Source organism: Myotis lucifugus, unplaced genomic scaffold, assembly GCF_000147115.1.
Source record: "Myotis lucifugus unplaced genomic scaffold, Myoluc2.0 scaffold_67, whole genome shotgun sequence".
Classification (NCBI taxonomy): domain Eukaryota; kingdom Metazoa; phylum Chordata; class Mammalia; order Chiroptera; family Vespertilionidae; genus Myotis; species Myotis lucifugus.
The window spans coordinates 4,714,745-4,733,165 of NW_005871115.1; the positions used below are offsets into that span (position 1 = coordinate 4,714,745).

The 18,421-nt window shown below is 45.1% G+C and overlaps 1 protein-coding gene across 6 annotated transcripts in view; it reads right to left on the bottom strand.

Annotated features, from left to right (window-relative positions):
- Window positions 1–3,317, bottom strand: part of CD47 (CD47 molecule) — a 60,587-nt gene extending 57,270 nt beyond the window's left edge. The window contains exon 1 of one of the 6 annotated variants that reach the window (XM_023754957.1): window positions 3,147–3,317. The gene's annotated coding sequence lies outside the window, so the exon portion shown is untranslated. The remainder of the gene's footprint in view (window positions 1–3,146) is intronic. The other 5 variants (XM_023754956.1, XM_006090079.3, XM_023754955.1 and 2 more) reach the window with 5 other exon arrangements.
- Window positions 3,318–18,421: the final 15,104 nt, after the last annotated feature.

Below are 18,421 nucleotides of genomic sequence, written 5' to 3' on the forward strand. Positions count from 1 at the left end.
CACTTGCCAATTCCCTGCCTTGTCTTTTAGCCCATCAGTGTGACATGTATTGAAATATGCATAAATATGCTCAATCCCTGGGTTGACCAGATGTGGAGTCATATACAACTGCTCCATGGGTATGGAAGGAAGTAGAGGAGGGTGTGGCTTCTAATTCCTGTTTCACCTCCACATAACCACACAGAGGGGAAATCCAGGTTCTATTGATTCAGTCTAGGTCTGTCAGAATCAAATTTCCTGGGTGCTCTGTATTTTTTAGTTTAGTATTACAATGAGTTCAGCAAAATTGATTCTACACTATTCTTTTTCTTTTATCACAGAAAATATATCTGTACAAGTGAAAGTAGCTTCATGACAGCCCAAGTGCACTGTATTAGGCACAAGATATAAAAATACAGAATTTTTAAATTTTGTATAAAAAGGTATGAATGCAAACCCTAAAAGTTGGGTAAATGGCTTTATAAAAACTGTGTCACAAAAATAACATTAATGTATTAAAAGCAAGGCCTATAATAGCCATAGATGAATCAACATTAAGGAATACACACAATTTTAATAATATGAGTGATAATTTTGGATTCAGAATATTTATCAATTTTTGGAAAAACACCTATTTTTCATCTTTAGAACCTAGCCTTTCAAATCTCCATTAACAACTCAGTGGCAAAGATAAAACATCTGCCAAAATACAGACGACAGCATGAGCAAAAGTCCTAATAGTAGACATTTCGTTTAATGCTTTAACACACTGCCTCTAAACTGCCGAGGTGGGGCCATAAATTAGGACTTTTACATAGGCAGTTACTTCCTCAAAATGGCAACTTGTGTTTTAAAGTAATATATATTTTTAGGAGAAAACAAAACATTTTCTTTAAAGCAAGCCAAATTACTACAATACTTGAGACAATAAACATGTTTTTTAATAATGTGCATCCTTGATTTTAAAAACTCTGAAAAATCATTCAACTACTGACAGTTCATATACTGTCATTATTTGAGTAAGGTTTTATTTACCAGTTTTTGAATTCCACTGAAAATGGTGATGTGCTTTTAATCAAAATATAAGTTGACATATGGGGCATGGGGGAGGGAAGGAGCATAATAATTCATTCTGCATCTTGTAAACCAATACAGGGGGTTACAGTTTGCCTGTAATTAGATGGAAGGGGTATTTTAGATAACTTCTTTTACTACAAAGGTCAACTGAAACTGTAGTGGCTACCAGTAAATGGCATTTGATTACCAGTCATTTGTAAATGAATCTGAAAGCAAAATGAAAGTCTGAGTAAACAATGAGCATAAAAGTCCATGGACTTCCTTCATTCTAGGTTCTAAATTCTGTCTCTTAAATACCCTGGTTTATAACTACTTGTGTTCTAAGGCTGTTAGCATCTCTTCACACATGCCCTTTAAAAACTAAATATTAAACACAAACAAAAATCCATTGCTTTATATTCAACACTTAACACAACTCAAATGCATAATGCCTCTATTCTGTTTTTCTTTTTTAGGTTATTAGCTTAAGTACACTAAAACACCATAAATTCTGAATTCTATGACTCTATAGGGATTTGATCACATTAATATTATATGTAAATTAGTACTTAGTATATATGATCTTCACTATTACTAACAGAATTCCTACTCCCAAAAGAAACATTATAGCAGTTCTTTCTAATCTACTTGAAAACAGGACCCATGGTTGTAAAAGAATACATAATTTATAGTTTTTATTCTTCAGAATAACTTTTGATGCCTACAGTCTGAATTAGTGACATTTTATCACAAATTTATAATCTGGTTCAACATGGATTCTGATCAAAAAACAGGTTTCTGAAAGCAGTATTATTTTAGTTATTTTGATAGTAACAGCAATGAGCCATTAATAATGACAGGGAACACTACTTTATCTAATATCAACCCTTCAGATAACAGACATAGTGATTATAAACAGCTCCAAGGTGCCAGGATTTTCGGAGAATGGGGAAAGTGGTAACAGGGTAATAAGAGCATCTTGAAAATAGCAGAAGTCACAAGGCTTTATGAACGGCACAGAGAGGCTAATAATCAGTTAAATGTAAGTTCACATTCTAGAATTAAATATAACAATTGCATGTTTACTGTTACTCAAATTCAATTTGAATCTTAGAAAAAATTCACAAAAAGCCTTTATACATGTGAATTGTGACAGGCACAGCCTATATAGCCACACACAAAAAAAATTACATTCTTCCCTCAGTTTTTATAAAGCACACATTTTTAAAAAATAGTTTCCAAAAGCTTAGGGCCAAAACGCCTTTAACGTGGAAAAACACCAAATTCCAGTTGGCTGCAAATATGTTTTGACACTAGGGGTTACTGTCTTCTTATTTCAAGCGAAATCTATTGCTGTTAAAAGGTTCCCCCAATACAGGGGGAAACTTGAATATGCTCTTTGGACTGTATTAAAGTGGTTGGTGGGGTGGGGAGGTTGATAGGGTTTCCAGGAAGTCTATTTTTAAGGTTTAATAAATTTAAAAAAAAAAAAAGGAGAGAGGGGAGACGAAAGATTCTTCTGATTAAATGGTGTGTTGGAAATAAAACTTAATCGTATCAAGTATGCCCCCCTTACCTCCTATGTTCATGTGGGAGGGCAAACACGAAAAATAAATAAATAAATAAGCATCTTGCAGACTTCACCAAAATGCGCACTTCATCGCAAGACGCCTGGCTCTCCCACTCTCCCCCCTTCATCCCCAGTGCATTTAAGCGCCTCGGAGGGAAGCGGGGTGCCAGAGAGGGGGACCCTAACAGCTGCCACCCACTCGCCAAGGAAGGCACCCTTTCTAGTTATTTTCCGCGCGAGGTGCGCGGGGTGGAGTCTTCCTCCCTGTGTGCGTCTGGAGGCGGAGAGCGGGGGAAGGAGATGAGCCCGCTGTCACCCGGGGAAGATGAAGAGGAGGGAGAGGAAGCAAGGAAGGAAGGGGGCGCCTGAGTACCCGCAGGGCCTCCCACGTTCGCGCCCGGGCGTCCAGGGCCCGCGCGTCCCGCACTGGCCACCCTCTCCATGGAGCTGCGGGGCCAGCGGGGCGCAGCGCACAGCCCGCGGGGCGCCCCCGGAAGGCGGGAGACGCGATCCGCAGAAGCCCAGGTTCGGGGCCACTCACCGCGGCTCGCTGAGCCCAGCAGCAGCAGCACCAACAAGGGGCCACATCGCGCCCGCGAAGGGGCGGCCTCCGCTGCCGGCCGCCCCGCGTCTGGAGCAGCCACCGCGGCTACAGTCCCGGACCCCGCGCCCGCCGCCCGTCACGAACAGAACCCCCCCGCCCAAGGCTGCCGGGCCTCGCGCCCGCGAGTCCCAGCCGCTGCACAGCCGCTCGCAGCCGCCGGAGCCGCGCACGCGCGCTCGGCCCCGCCCCGCCCCGCCGCGGAGGCTGCTGACGCGGGGGCCCCTGATTCGCGGACTAGTCAACGTTCCCCGAGGCTTCGCCAAGACCCCGAGCCGCTCCCGGGAGGTGGCGGAGGCTGCGCTTTGGGGGCTAGCCTCGCCGCGCCCCCTCCATCCCCGCGCGGGGGTCCGGATCCCCTCGCCAAGAGGCTGGGCGTGTGTTCCCTCGCTCACTGCGTCTTCACTGTCCCCGCCTCTCTCCTCCTTCCCTTCTGCTTCTCGCACCGCCCTGGGCCCAGGGATCCTGCCCCCACTGTCCTCTCCTGCTTGAAATGTATTCAAAATGTAGCTCCAAGCCACAGTATAAAGAAGGCGTTTTTTTAAAAATTGAATTTATCGGGGGTAACATCGGTTCGCCAAACCGTGCAGTTTTCAAGTGCACAACTCAATAAAAATCATCTACACACTGCATCCTGTGCCCATTGGTCCAAGCAATGACTCTTTCTGTCCCCACTGGCCCCCACCCTTTGACCATCGCCACCTACCTGCCACCCCTCCTTTAGCTCTGGCTATCACCACACAGTGGTCTGTGCTATGCATATATGGTTTTTGACTAATCCCTTCACTTCTTTCAATATCTCACTGAATTACACAGGCCACATCATTCAAAATGAAGCAAAAGACCTTTTAAAACTGCCAGTAACATTTATCCTAAGTGATGAACTCTCTTGTCACAAAGTCAGTCTCTGGTGGCTACTCTAATGGGCTGCATAGCCTGTCTGCTCCTTTGGTGGTTTTTCTCTTACCTGCTGGAGAAGAAAGCAATTTCCCACCACAATACCCCACTTCTCCAAATCCTCTACCCATGGCATCTCCTCCATCGACTCCATCCTCATAGTAATAAAACCCAGCAAATAACATTTCCACTCTCAGTGCATTATATACTATGTAACTTTTCATGGTTTCCTTGTGTAAACCTCTTTCCCTCAACATTATCATTTCTTTAAAATCAGAGAGTTTTTTAAGTATTCCCTCCTCTAAGACTTCCCATTCAACAGGGCAAACAGAAGGAGTTTAATAAATGTGTTGCTGTGACTGGAGGCAAGCATTGCTCCAGTGAAATTTGATAGTTTTATTTTTTTAACGATTAAAAAAAGAGGAAACGAGACATCTCACTAACACAATGGTTCATAATTATGGTGGACATGATGTGAATGGCCACTTAGACACCCTGAGGCTACCAAAGGGACTGTTGGATTCTCCTCCAACTGCTGCTTCTATGGATATGAAAGAATCACCCACCAGACTTAGAGCATTGGGGACACTGTACCACAGGGCAGCTGGTTGGCTCAATAAGGCTGTCAGCTGTCCCTGAGACCAAAGGATCCCCTAAAGCTGAAGAGTGACCAGGAAGGACTGTCCACAACCTTCAGAAGTAGAGTTGGAATGATGCTCTGTTTTATACTGAGGGCTGCTGAGGCTAAGTACCTAGTGTAGTTTTGTGCAGAAAATGGAGTAATCTTGCCCTAGCGAATGTGCTCAGTGGTTAGATTGTCAGCCTGAGCACAGAAGGGTTGTGGGTTCAATGCCTGGTCAAGGGAACCTACCTGGGTTACAGCTTCATTCCCCAATCCTGGTTCAGCCCCATAGGGGAAGGTGCCTCTCTCACATGAATATTCCTCTCTGTCTTCCTTTTCCTCCCTCTTCCCCTCCCTCCCTCCTTTCCATTCTCTCTTTGAAAAAAAAAAATCAATCGAAAAATATCCTCTGGTGACAATTAACAAAAAAGAGAAAATTGATTTCTCTTGTCAGGTGAATAATAAGCCACCTGGGTGATCACCTCAGCTCTTGGGAATCAGCTGGGAGGTATTTTGATGGTGGGGCAAGAAGAGGCCTATTCTAGGAGACAGAATCCAAAGGAAGCTTCCTAGGTTTAACTAGCTTCTCCCTGAGATAACTTTCTCCAGTATCTAACTACCTTATATTTCTGTTTCCCTGTTAACATTTCCAAGCATTTTTATTTGGATTTTGAGTTCTTCTTATCTTTACATAAGGGGTTTCTTGTGTGGAAGGTGAGAGAATAATGTATATTAGAATATTTTGAACAAAGGTAATTCACATTCAGTTTATTACTAAAATTAATCTTCATAACAGCCTTGGAGTGCGTATTATGATCTCCATTTTAGTGATGAGGAAACAAAGGGAAAGAGGAATAATGAGCATTTTGCCCATGATTATATGTGATAATTTTCTCTCTGTGTCGCTCTTCTTTACATCTATCTTCCTGAGCTCTTTTTCCCATTTTTTTCTTTTCACCCTAAAACATCTAATTATCTCTTCCATTGCACTTGGTTTATGCTGCTAATGAAATGCATCTATATATTTCTTTGTACACATCTGTCTACCTTTCTATCATGTTAGCTAGGAGAAAATGAAATGTTTCCAGGGTATATTTGTATTTCCAGGGTCTGTCACAGTGCTTGGTCGAGACCTAAAAGCTCTGTGTGTGTTGAATGAAGCAAGAAAATCCGTGTGCTGTGTAATATTACAGAAACACTTTAGCCCAGGTCTGAGTTTACATCTCCAGCCACGCACTACGGTTAACCTTGGACAAGTTACTTAACACGTCTGAGCCTCCTTTCCTCATTTGTGAAGGTATGTGATGAAAATAATAGAAATTATTCCTTAAATTGCCTTGAGAATTTACTGTTAACACTTTTATAGCTACATAGAGCAGTGCTTGTTGTACAGTAAGCACACAATCAATATTACTTCCTATTATTAGAGTCTCCTTACAGTGAGATGAGTCTCTGAGAAACAGAGGGAAAATTATTGTCTAAAGGATCATCAATTGCTGGTCTGAAACCCTGAAGAGGCACTGGGATTGAGCCAAGCGAGTACAATTTTGATTCAAGCCAGGGGCACAAGTCTGTGCACAGCGGATAGCCCTTAGTCCACGTGTTTTCCTATACACTTTGTTGTTGGTGATTCAATGCTGAGGGACCCACATCCTTGATACCTGGCTCAGGGCCCAGTGTCCTAGGGTGTTATTTAAACTTGACCCACTCAGAAAAGCACAGTTGCCCCAGTCATCAAATAACGCAGTGTAGCAAAGAGTGTCTGTGCTCAATAGGCCAGGACTAGGTTTAGATGGTTAGGCAGCTGGAAGATATTGACATGTGGTTAGAGAGATGGATTTGGCTCAGGGAAACAGAAGGAAGGCTCCAGTAGTAGGAAATGAACTTCCTGGCCTGTGCTTCCATGAGGGAAAAATATTGGAAACAGAAACTCCACAGAGTAGGAAGCAGGACTGAGGGTTTGGGGTAGGGGATATTCTACTGGAGGGATAAGGGTGCATTTCCATGGGGAAGTCCTCGTGCCTAGGCTTGATTTGCCCAAGTCAGGCACAAGCACAGCTCTTCCCAGTCACCCTGCTGCTGTTGCTGGAGGCTGCTCAGGTAGGGGGCCCACACTCACCACAGCTGGAAAGCACTAGAGAGAGCCAGCTTCTCGGTTAGTTGTAAAACTGCAGCACCTGCATTTCTGTGAGAGCACATCATCATTGGGGTCCTGGGAAGGCCTCTCTGTACCTTGCTTAACTGTCCCCTTTGGAGACACATAACATGCATGTAGCGAGTGCTTACTATGCACCAGGACCTCATCATGCTGTAGTATTTACTGTCTGTTGCTGCCAGAAGGAATTATTACAAATTTGGGGGCTTAATATGATACCCATTCCTTATGTGACAGTTCTGCAGGTCAGAAGGGCAATGGTTTCTCTGCTTCTGGTCTCCCATGGCCAAAATCAAGGTGTTGCCTGGGCTGCATTCCCTTCAGAAAGCTCGAGGGGCGAATCCATCTTCAGGTTCATTCAGGTGTTAGGCAGAATTCAGAGTCTGGCTGCCATCTTGGAGGGGTTCAGCATGGACAGGCTGGCTTTGGGTAACTGTGTGTAGCGAGAATGATGCATTAAAGCCTTCTCTGGTTGTCCTGCCTCCTCTTTAGCCACATTTTGATGACTGACTCTTCTTCCTCCCCGTCTACCTTAAATACTCAAGTGATTAGATTGGGTGCCTCTGGGAATCCAGGATAATCTTCCCATGTTTAGGTCTCTAACCTTAATCACATCCACAAGTGTCTTTTGCTATATAAAGTAACACATTTGAAGATCCCCAGGGATTAGAGCTTGGAAATTTTGGGAGGCATTATTCCACCTACCACACTTAGGTTCTTTTTATATTTGTCTCCCTGGATCCTTAAATGACCCATAAGGAAAGTGTTGTTATATTCAAAGCACTGTTATACCCAACATGCATATGAAGAAACTGAGATCCAGAGAGGTTCATATCTCAGGTAATAAATGGTGGAGCTGAATTATGTCTTGCTTCTGAGCTCAGGCTCCTTCCTCTGCCTGAATGAAGGAATGGCAGAGGCAAAGCAATTGTGTGGTGGTCGGTCCCTCTCCTTGAAGTTCGCTCTGGTGCTTCATTAGTGCCGCTTCTCAACTCAGTGAGGTGGTCCCCACTGTGGCCACCAAGTTTCCAGCTCTCCTCCTAATAGCACGATATGTGTATCCACTGATTCTCAGCAGAAAACAGATGGCATGCCCAAATGAAGATGCTGAGAGGAGATTAATAAAGGAACTGTTTACAAGGGTGTGCACAGGGTTAAGGGAAAGTGACAAAGAAAGGAGAAGTGTTGTTAGCTAACAGCAGCTGTTGTCCCCTCGTCTCTAGTTCTGGAGGTACAAGGAGAGGAGTTGTTAGGAGAACCTGAGAGAACGGAGAATCTAAGGAGGACTGTGGGGCAGGAGTTGGGGCCTTTGGTAGAGGAACAGCCACTAGCAGCCTGGCAGAGAGGAAGGTAGCCAAGGAGCCAAGGAAATACCATGACTCCACTCACCACCCACCTTCCAAACTTCTGCTCTGGACAAATCTAAGCAGAAGTTAGATGGAAAGAAATCTGTTTATGTAGTTCTTAGAGTTTGGCTTTGCGGGGTCAGAGTATGGAAAGGAAATTGGGTGTGATAATGTGACTTGCTTTGCCCAGTGTCCTAGTTTCATAGAAATTTATTTTCTCACTAGAGGCCCAATGCATGAAATTTGTGCAAGCATCTCCACCCTGGCAGCCCTGGCTTCATCTGGAAGGACAACCAAAAGGTCATGTGGCTATTAGGTCTAATTAGTATATTATGCTTTCATTATTATAGACTAGAGGCCAGGTGCACGAATTCATGCACCAGTGGGGTCCCTCGGCCTGGCCTGCAGGATGGGGTGGAAACTGGCTCTCTGACATCCCCTGAGGGGTCCCTGATTGCAAGAGGGCATGATCAGGCCAAGGAGAGATGTGGGAGGTTGGCCAGCCAGGGAGGGACGGCAGGAGGGCTCCAGGGCATGTCCGACCTGTCTCATCTAGTCCCAATGGCCGGACCGCAGCAGTAAGCTAACCTAACAGTCGGAGCGTCTGCCTGCTACTGGTCAGTGCACATCATAGCGGTTGGTCGACTGATCACCTGTCTGTCCCCTGGTGGTCTGTGCACATCATAGCAAGCAGTTGAGCGACCTTAGCATATCATTGCCATATTATGCTTTGATTGGTTGAACGGTCTACCTGTCGACCACACACTTTTATTATATAGGATAGTTCTGGAAGCTAGATGTCTGAGGTTAAGATGTCAACAGAGCCATATTCTGGTTTCTGGAAGATCTTGGCAATACTTGTGAGGAAGGACACTAAGAAGCTAGGGAAAGTCCTTGACAAGTGGAATAAGGGAAAATGAAACAAAATAATTAAACAAGGCCAAATAATCCGAGCAATTTACAGCCTCCTAATGAATAACCAGGTTTTATCTTCCCTAACCAAGGACACTTATGAGCAAATTATTGATGGTCAGACTGGCCTCAGACCTAGTCACTCTTCTATGAAATCATTTGAAAATAAAAGTAACCAAGAAATAACTCTATAAACACATTTTGATGAATCAGCATATTGTTGAAGGACATACCTAGCTAAAGAATATTCTGTTAAGACCTTCCCAGGAGGCCTCCCCTAGGATTCCCACCAGCTAAAGAGAGATGGAAAGCCTTAAGACAAAGGACCCTGGGATGCTCTCCAGAAAGCAGTCCACTCCTTGTATCTCTGCTCTCTTTCTCTTAAACTGCAACTGTCCCCACCAGACATGCAAGCAGGGGAGGACTGGGCAGCTGCAGTTCATCCTGGGCTTACTCCCTGAAACTGTCTCCAAGGCCCCCTTTTTTTCTGACTTTCCTGTAAGTGACAGTGGCTCTGCCTTGGCTCACTGCTGTCACTGTGACTTTTACTTTCCAGTGAGTTCATGCAGCCCAGTGTGGCCCACTTCATTCCTATAACATTTCTAAGCAGCCAAAACAGCCCCGTTTTAGACTCTCACCTGTACTTCTGATGTGAAATCTTTCTTGCAGGAAGTCAAGAACCCACACACTACCAACTGGCTGAGGCAGGGCACAGTCCCTGTCCTGTAACACCTGGAGTTCCGCAGCTGGAGATCCAACACTTCGAAGTCTGTCTCCACCTTCACATGGCTGCCTTCTCTGTTTCTATGTCCTCTCTTTTTCTTACAAGGACACAAGTCATTAGATGTAGGGCCCACCCTAAATCCAGTACAATATCATTTCCAGATCCTTAACTAAATCCATCTGCAAAGTTCCTCTTTCCAAATAAGGTCACATTTTGAGATTCTGGGAGAAGATATTAATGTTGGGAGGATACCATTCAAGCCACTATAACTAGTAAATGTGTTATTTCTGGGCAAAAGCATCAAGACCCAGCATGCAATTTGCCACTCCCTCTTTCTCCACCCCCCCGCCCCATGGAAATCTGCAATGCTCCAGAAAGTGGGTGCTCCCTCAGCCTCAGTCCTGGGGTGAGGATGAGCCAAGGAGAACCCCAACTGACCTACAAAGGAAACACAACAAGTATAGAAATTCAAGTGTTACCTCCCTGGCAGACATCATTGACAGTATTCAATAACCACAGTCCAGCCCTTCAGAGATATTCCCAGCAGCTAAGGCAGCTCCTCACTCCCTTACATAGGAAAACACCCTTGAATACTGCACTAGCCAAAACCAGCTTGCAGGCTCCCTATTCCTTTTAGTCCCAGTTCCATTGGCAATATTTCACTGCATCATATTCCCTCTTTGGGGGCTAAGTATGGAAAGAAATTGATGTTAAAGACAGTCTTTTGTATCCTTAGAGGGGCAAGTTTTCTAGGAAAAAATAATAACTGCCAGAGCACATGGGTGTTCTTTGAAATTAACTACAGAGTAGCTGCGTTTCGGGCTGACAGTCTCATCTCTGGTTCCCAAAGAGTTCCCCGCCTGCAGCATCCAGGAATGTGTGCTGAGAAACCTTCCTTCTCTGACCTGAACCTGGGCTCTCTAGGTGTGTTCCCCCTGCCCTGCCATGGCCACCTGTGCAGAAGTGCTGGAGGCACCTCGGCCCATGAAGCTTGTTTATTAGTGCTCCAATGAGTCCGCTGGGCACATCTGCAGATCTACTTGTCTCCAATACTGGTCTAATTGCAATGGGTGTGGTCCAGCGCACTCCAGCTATCATCAGATGGTCTTCAACAGTGAAGTGAATAACAAGGACCAAACTGCCAGACCAGATTGACGTGCATCTTTGGAATCATGAAAAGGGTTCCTGAGTCCATGTCCCTTTAACTTCACTTTCCTGTCTTGAAGGGCAGCCTGGATTGAGGGCCCCTACATGCCAGCTGCTGCAGCTCTCACCATCTATTCCCCAAACAGAGTAGGAGGTAAGGAAAAAGGTAGAGACACTGCACTTACAGGGCTGGTTCTCAAAAGTGTGCTACCTGGACATGCAGCACCTGCAGCACGTGGGAACTTATTAGAAATGCACATTCCTGGCCCTACCTCACACCTCTTAAACCAGACACTCGAGTGGCGCCTGGCCATCTGTGGGTGGGGAGTCTTCCAGATGACACTGGTGCACACTGAACTTTGAGAGCCACCCGTGTAAGGCCAGGTGGCCTGCAAGGAGGTGATCCATCTTGGTAAAAATATTATCAGCAACCCTGTCACTTTGATCTGGTGGGAAAGGCCCACCTGAGTACACGGAGGGTCCCTGGGAAGCCTGGCTGTCTCCGGGACCACTGGGCAGTTTGTATAGGCTGTGGTCACAAGTGACAGCTGGGAAGTGGGGGTGTAGGTGGGCCAATGCCCAGGACACAGAGTCCTGTGGCTCCATGAGAAGGTTCTCACGTGAAGCAGGGATTCTGTACCATCTCACATGAAGGGGCACATATCTTACCTCTGTCCTGATAGAAACCAATGTGTCCTTCTGATTGGCTTGAGGATCTCTTTAGTTTGATGTGTAGTGGTTTTAGAAGTGGTTTAAGGACCCGGTTGCCCTGTAGTTTACAAACTACATTTGTGTGTATGTCCATCAAGGTACTTAGTATCTGCGATCTCTGCTAATCTCTTGTGAGTTTCCACTTATAAGAGGCCATTTTGATAAAATGTATAAATCTTTCATACTTTTAAATAACTGTGTCTCTTTGTCTAGGGAACAAAGTAAAGAAAGTGGAATATTTCCTACAGGAATGAGAGATCAATACACATTTTACCAGATGACGAATTCAGAGGCACCTCTGTTGGCAGTTCGTGAAGTAGGGGAGAATCGACTTATCCTCTATCATAATTCAAAAGAAAATGATTCATTCCTTTAAGACAGCCATATGGACTAGTCCGCCTGGAGATGGTTCTGGTAAATTCAGGGAAAGGCCTCATCTCAATCTGCTCTGTCCTGGAACGAGACATCCTTGTCCATGGGAAGAGCATGAGTGCTTTTTCGAAGATGTAAGAACAGCTCCTGATACAGAAATCAGTCAGATGGGCTGATGGATATATTCCTCTTCTGCAGCAGTTCAGGTGACTCTCTTAATTTTGTCTAGCCGTACTGGATTGCCTGAGAAAGTCTATTGCGTTCCTTGCACAGCACAGAATCTTATAAACCAGGATTTTTTTCAGGGTGGGGTGTTCTTTTTTGGAGGAAAGTTTTACTTCTCAATCTTTTCTTCCTCAGAACCCTCCCTGCATTTGGAGCATGGAAAGTGTGGCCCCAGAGGCCAATGGAACATGCTTGTGCCTTTATGTGCTCCCATAGTCACTCCCCTCCCCCGTTTCCCTTTGTTGCCTCCTTGGAGGCTGAGTCCTATTCCTACCCAGCTGCCTTTTCCTTCCCAAGAAGTAGCTTTGTGCTAGTGGACCTGTAAGCCACATGAAAAGCTATCAAAGCACGAAGGGAAGGAATCAATAATAATACATATAAACGTGTACATGTATCATAAGTGACAGGCTCATTTCCATGCAAGTTAAGATGTTCCAAGTGCCTCAAATTGACACTGTGCACATCTGTGTGCTCCAACACTGAAGGAAATATTCATGGCTGCACTCGCCCTGTAGAGGCACAGTGGGCCACTGCTGATGGGCTGAGGTTCGATTTTGTTGCCGGGACCTCTCCATGGCTACTCCAGCTGGCCCAGGCCTTTTTCCCTCTGGGAATTCCCACATCCCTGGCCTCTTTGGATTCAGGCACTGAAAGTTGTTTAAATGCAAATTATTTTCTAGGAGGTGGAGTCATTATTATTCATTAGTATTTGGACTTTAATGAGTCTATGAGCTTAGAAGGGAATGGGCCAGAATCTTTTGGTAATAGAAGCCAGGGAGATATCCTACATAATAAAGAAGTAATATTCAAATTGACCATCACACCCTCACACAAGATGGCCACCCCCATGTGGCCACAAGGTGGCTGCCCCCATGTGGTCACAAGATGGTTGCCACAAAATAGCAGGCAGGGAGGGCAGTTGTGGGCGATCAGGCCCACAGTGGAGGGCAGTTAGGGTCAACCAGGCCAGTAGGGGAGGGCAGTTAGGGGTTACCAGGCCTGTATGGGAGGGAGGGCAGTTGGAGGGGACCAGGCCTGCAGGGGAGAGCTATTGTGGGCAATTAGGCCAGCAGGGGAGGATAGTGGGGGCCATAGGGCTGGCAGGGGAGGACAATTGGGGGCCATTGGGACAGCAGGGGAGCTGTTAGGTGTCAGTCAGGCTTGCAGGGGAGTGGTTAGGGAGTGGTCAGGCTAGTAGGCAAAAGCATTTAGGGACAATCAGTTAGGCAGGCAGGTGAGAGGTTGGGAGCCAGCAGTCTCGGATTGTGAGAGGGATGTCAGACTGCCGATTTAGGCCCAACTCCTGAAGGATCAGTCCTAAACTGGCAGTTGCACTTCTCCTGAGGGGTCCCAGATAGGAGAGGGTGCAGGTTGGGCTGAGGGACACCTTCCCTGCCCACCAGTGCACAAATTTCATGCACCGGGCCTCTAGTGTTTTAATAATGATGGGTGGAAAAGGAAGAGTGAGATCTGAAATGCTACAGAAGCTATAGCCACAAACTCAAAGAATAGTACAAGGATACCAGTTATATGGTAAGAAATAATATGGAAAAAGGAGAAATGGGAAATAAAGTGCCTCCCCAAATCTACATGTCATTTGTGCCTGGAGTTCCTGGCAATTCTTCCCTAAGCAGTTATGTTTGTACTAATTCTTGCTGAGTCATTGATATATTGCACATTTGCTGTATAAACACTTACTTATTTATTCAGAAAGTTATTGAACACCTAGTACATGGCTAGGCACAGACAAAACCCCTGCCCTCATTTTAGATAGGAGGTGGGGAGAGAGGACAGACACAATAAATAAAAGAAATATGGTACATTTATTAAGTGGTTGTAGAGGCCATGGAGAAAAATAGAGCAATGCAGGGGGATGGGAAGAGAATGCCATTTTAAATAAGGATCACTAGACAGTGACATTTCAGTAAAAAGTGAATGGAGACTAAGCAAGCCGGGTAGATGTCAATGTGGAGATTGTCTGCAGCAGAGGGGACAGTGAACACAGGGTCCTGTACCAGGAGCATGCCTGGCTTGTCTGAGGAAGAGCAGGGGCAGGTGGAGATAGAGGGACCTGGGAGGGGGAGCGTGGACAGTGTGGCCTGATGATCATGAGAGGCGGGAGAACAATGGGGGATCAGGTCAGAAGATCATGGGGTGGTCCAGTTCACGCAGAAACTTAAAGAATTTAACTTAGACTCTGAGTGAGAGGGTTTTGAGGAAGGAAGTGATATTATTTGACTTGCAATTGAACAGTCTATTGAAGAGGTTGGTTAGAGATGGTAAATATTTTTTGAAGGCCATGTGGACTCTGTTGTAACTCCTTGATGCTGCTGTTGTAGCATAAGGTGAAATCATGAATACGGCTGTGTTCCAATAAAGCTCGATTAACAAAAGCAAGTGGCAGGCCAGATTTTGCCCATGCTGATCGTTGGGCTATTATAATCCAGAGGAGAGATGAAGGTGGCTAGGCTGAGGGTGCTAGCTATGGAGGTGGCCAGAAGGGTAAGATACTGGCTATATTTTGAAGATAGAGCCTGCGGGATTAACGGTCAGAGCAGATGTGGGCTGTGAGAGAAACCAAGGATGACTCCAAGGTTTTTATCTTGAGAAACTGGAGAAATGGAGTGACTGGTGTGAAGTGGCATAAAACTGAGAGATAAGGTTTGATGGGGAAGTAGGAGGAAGGGTAACAGGAGTCAGTTGGAGACGTGCAAATTTAAGATGTCTTTAGGGTAAAAGAATTGGATTAGATGTTCACCAACTCCCCTTCTGGCTCTCATATTCTATGTCTCCATGACTGTGAGAAAATAAACATGTACCCTGCTGGCTTCTGCTGTGATCATGATCTTCAGGGAGACCTTGCACTCCATATTCCTTCATTTTTCCTTAATGCAATTGGTAACTGCTGGCTAGAGATCAGTTGCTGGAAGGAAGAAACACTGGAAGGAAGGCAACTGCCAGCTGAAACTAGCAGGGGGACTTGGAAGAGCTGCTTAAATGGTGCATGTGCCCGAGGAGGCTTTGTGGGCTGGAGGCCATTCCCGGGTACCTTTGTTTCCTGGAGGTTAGTCATAACAGAGGGCTGTCAACCAACCAGGCCAACAACATCCAACATTCCATTCATTTTCTGAGAAAAAGCAGAGCAACTTCTGCCACTTCACCTCCACTCTGCTCTTAGAGTGGCCACACTGCAGACCCGCCAGCCCGGCCCTCTGTGTTGATAGCCCAGAGCCCCTAGTTCATCCTAATGGCCCCTGGAGACCCCCCAGGGTGTTTGGCATCAGCTTCTCTGGGCTATTTCCTCCCTCTTCTCTCATCTCTCCTCGCTGGGAGATATGTCTTCTCTCTGCCCAAATTCTTTCCACCCAAGAAGGGGCTCTGTGCCAGTGGGGCTGTTTGCTGTGTGGAGAGCTGGCAAGCCACTTTGGGAGTGAGCTGATAGGAATATATTTAAAATGTGAGCATTTATCAGAAGCAGCAGATGGAGGCAGCAGAGTGGAGCTCCCAGCACCGAGGGCAGGGAGTATTTCATTCAAGTGTGAAGCGGGCACCATCTATACCCAGCTGACACCAGCTCCTGCAGCCAGTGAAGAGGAGGAGGAAAACAAAAGTGGCCACCTTTGTGCCAGGTTTGGGAGGTCACAGTTTTCCTGGACCGAGAGTCTTCAATGCCTCAAAGACCGCATTCACTCTCAGGTGGAAGGAAACACGTCCATAGTCCCTTTCTGGAACATTTTTTACTTCTTTAAAGCTTAGTAAGTTCAATAAAAATTTTGAAGTTCAGAACAAATGGAAATACAGACCATTTTATGGATGTAGAGGGGCATTACTGTTATGCCCAGATTTCAAGATCCCCAACAGACCAACAGGGAGCCAGCCAAGTCCGATGCAAAAGCAGAGAGTCCTTTATTATTATTACAGACCCAGGTCTGGCTCCCAGCCCCTTCCGACGCAACGGCAAGAAGGGGGAGAGACCGCCGTGAGAAAAAACAGGGTTTTAATAGGGGGTGTAGTGAGGGGACTGTGGACCCTGCCAATTGGTCAGGCGCAAGCCGGGTCTTGTTACATAGGATGCAGTAATTTTTATGGCACGCACACCCCTCGACTGTCATTGGTTAGTTCAAAGAAATCCCAGGCGTGGCCAGCAGAGGCCTGGGCTTCCGGGAAGAAGGGGGTCTGAGCACATGGCTACTGCCCCAACATGGAGGATACGGGGTAAGATGGAGGGCATAGCCCTCACCCTTTCAATTACTTCATTCAACAAATATTTGTTGTGTGCCTCAGACATGCCAGGAATTTCCTGTGTTAAGCATCTTTCCCCTGGTGGTCAGTGCACTTCATAGATACTGGTCGACTGGTCATTTGGTCATTTTGTCTTTCAGTCACTTAGGCTTTTTTATATATAGATAATTCTTAAATGTTAGAACTGTCAAAACAATTTTTTATTGCCATCCCCACAACCTCCACCCCTCCCCCCCGCCGCCAAAGTACAAATATATTTAAGACCTATTCTATTTGCTATTTGTACTAAAGAAGTATATTTTTTAGTAGTAAATTTTCTCAGAGCACAAATACCAAACTCAATATATCAGTGGGGGAAAAACCAATGACCTTAATTTCAAGTTGCCTGTTTGATAAGAGAACCATGATCATGCCATCCAATTGAGAGGGCCAGTTTTAACAGTTGACCTAAGGCCTTTAGAAGGACCCCTGGTCATGTAGCAAAGGGGAAATAGTTACCCATCCATACCAAAAACCTTCAGGAAAATACTCACCTTCTGAGTGTTTTTTCTTTTTCCTTTAGAGAGAGATTTTTTTAAGTGCCCTCAATGAATAAATCACATATTGCCGAAGCCGGTTTGGCTCAGTGGATAGAGCGTCGGCCTGCGGACTGAAGGGTCCCGGGTTCGATTCCGGTCAAGGGCATGTACCTGGGTTGCGGGCACATCCCCAGTAGGAGATGTGCAGGAGGCAGCTGATTGATGTTTCTCTCTCATCGATGTTTCTGACTCTCTGTCTCTCTCCCTTCCTCTCTGTAAAAAATCAATAAAATATATATTAAAAATAAATAAATAAATAAATCACATATTTCTTCATATTGCCTCAATATGAGAGTCAATATGTGATCCTTTGCTCTATTTTATGTAGAAGATGTGATTCCAAATCCCCTGGTCAGAATGAATTACTGATTCCCTTAGTGCCATGAGGGAGACTTAACATCAGATTTAAATACACAAGTTATGCACTTTGCTCTTTGTCTTGATGCACGTGAATTCTTCAAAGAGACGTGCTGCTTGGTTCAAGAAACAATTGGCATTGAATGCACCAAATGAAAGAATAAGGACTGTGCAGAAATGCTTGCTGTTATAACAAAGAAGAAATATTTCCAAATTTATTATGTTATTTTCAGGGTAATGTAGATATATTGGAAAACATTCAGTTATTATGGATGACAATATTACTAATCTACAAGCTCTCAGAGTTTTTTATTTTTTATTATTTTTTTTCAAGGGGGTGGAGACATAGGCTCCACCTCTTTATTTTTTTATTTTATTTTTTAATTAAATCTTTATTGTTCAGATTATTACAGTTGTTCCTCTTTTTTCCCCCCATAGCTCCCCTCCAACCGGTTCCCACCCCACCCTCTGCCCTCACCCCCCCCACTGTCCTCATCCATAGGTGTACAATTATTGTCCAGTCTCTTCCCTCATCCCCCACACCCCTTCCCCCCCCAAGAATAGTCAGTCCACTCCCTTTCTATGTCCCCGATTCTATTATGATCACCAGTTTATTCTGTTCATCAGATTATTTGTTCACTTGATTTTTAGATTCACTTGTTGATAGATGTGTATTTGTTGTTCATAATTTGTATCTTTACCTTTTTCTTCTTCTTCCTCTTCTTAAAGGATACCTTTCAGCATTTCATATAATACTGGTTTGGTGGTGATGAACTCCTTTAGCGTTTTCTTATCTGTGAAGCTCTTTATCTGACCTTCAATTCTGAATGATAGCTTTGCTGGATAAAGTAATCTTGGTTGTAGGTTCTTGGCATTCATCACTTTGAATATTTCTTGCCACTCCCTTCTGGCCTGCAAAGTTTCTGTT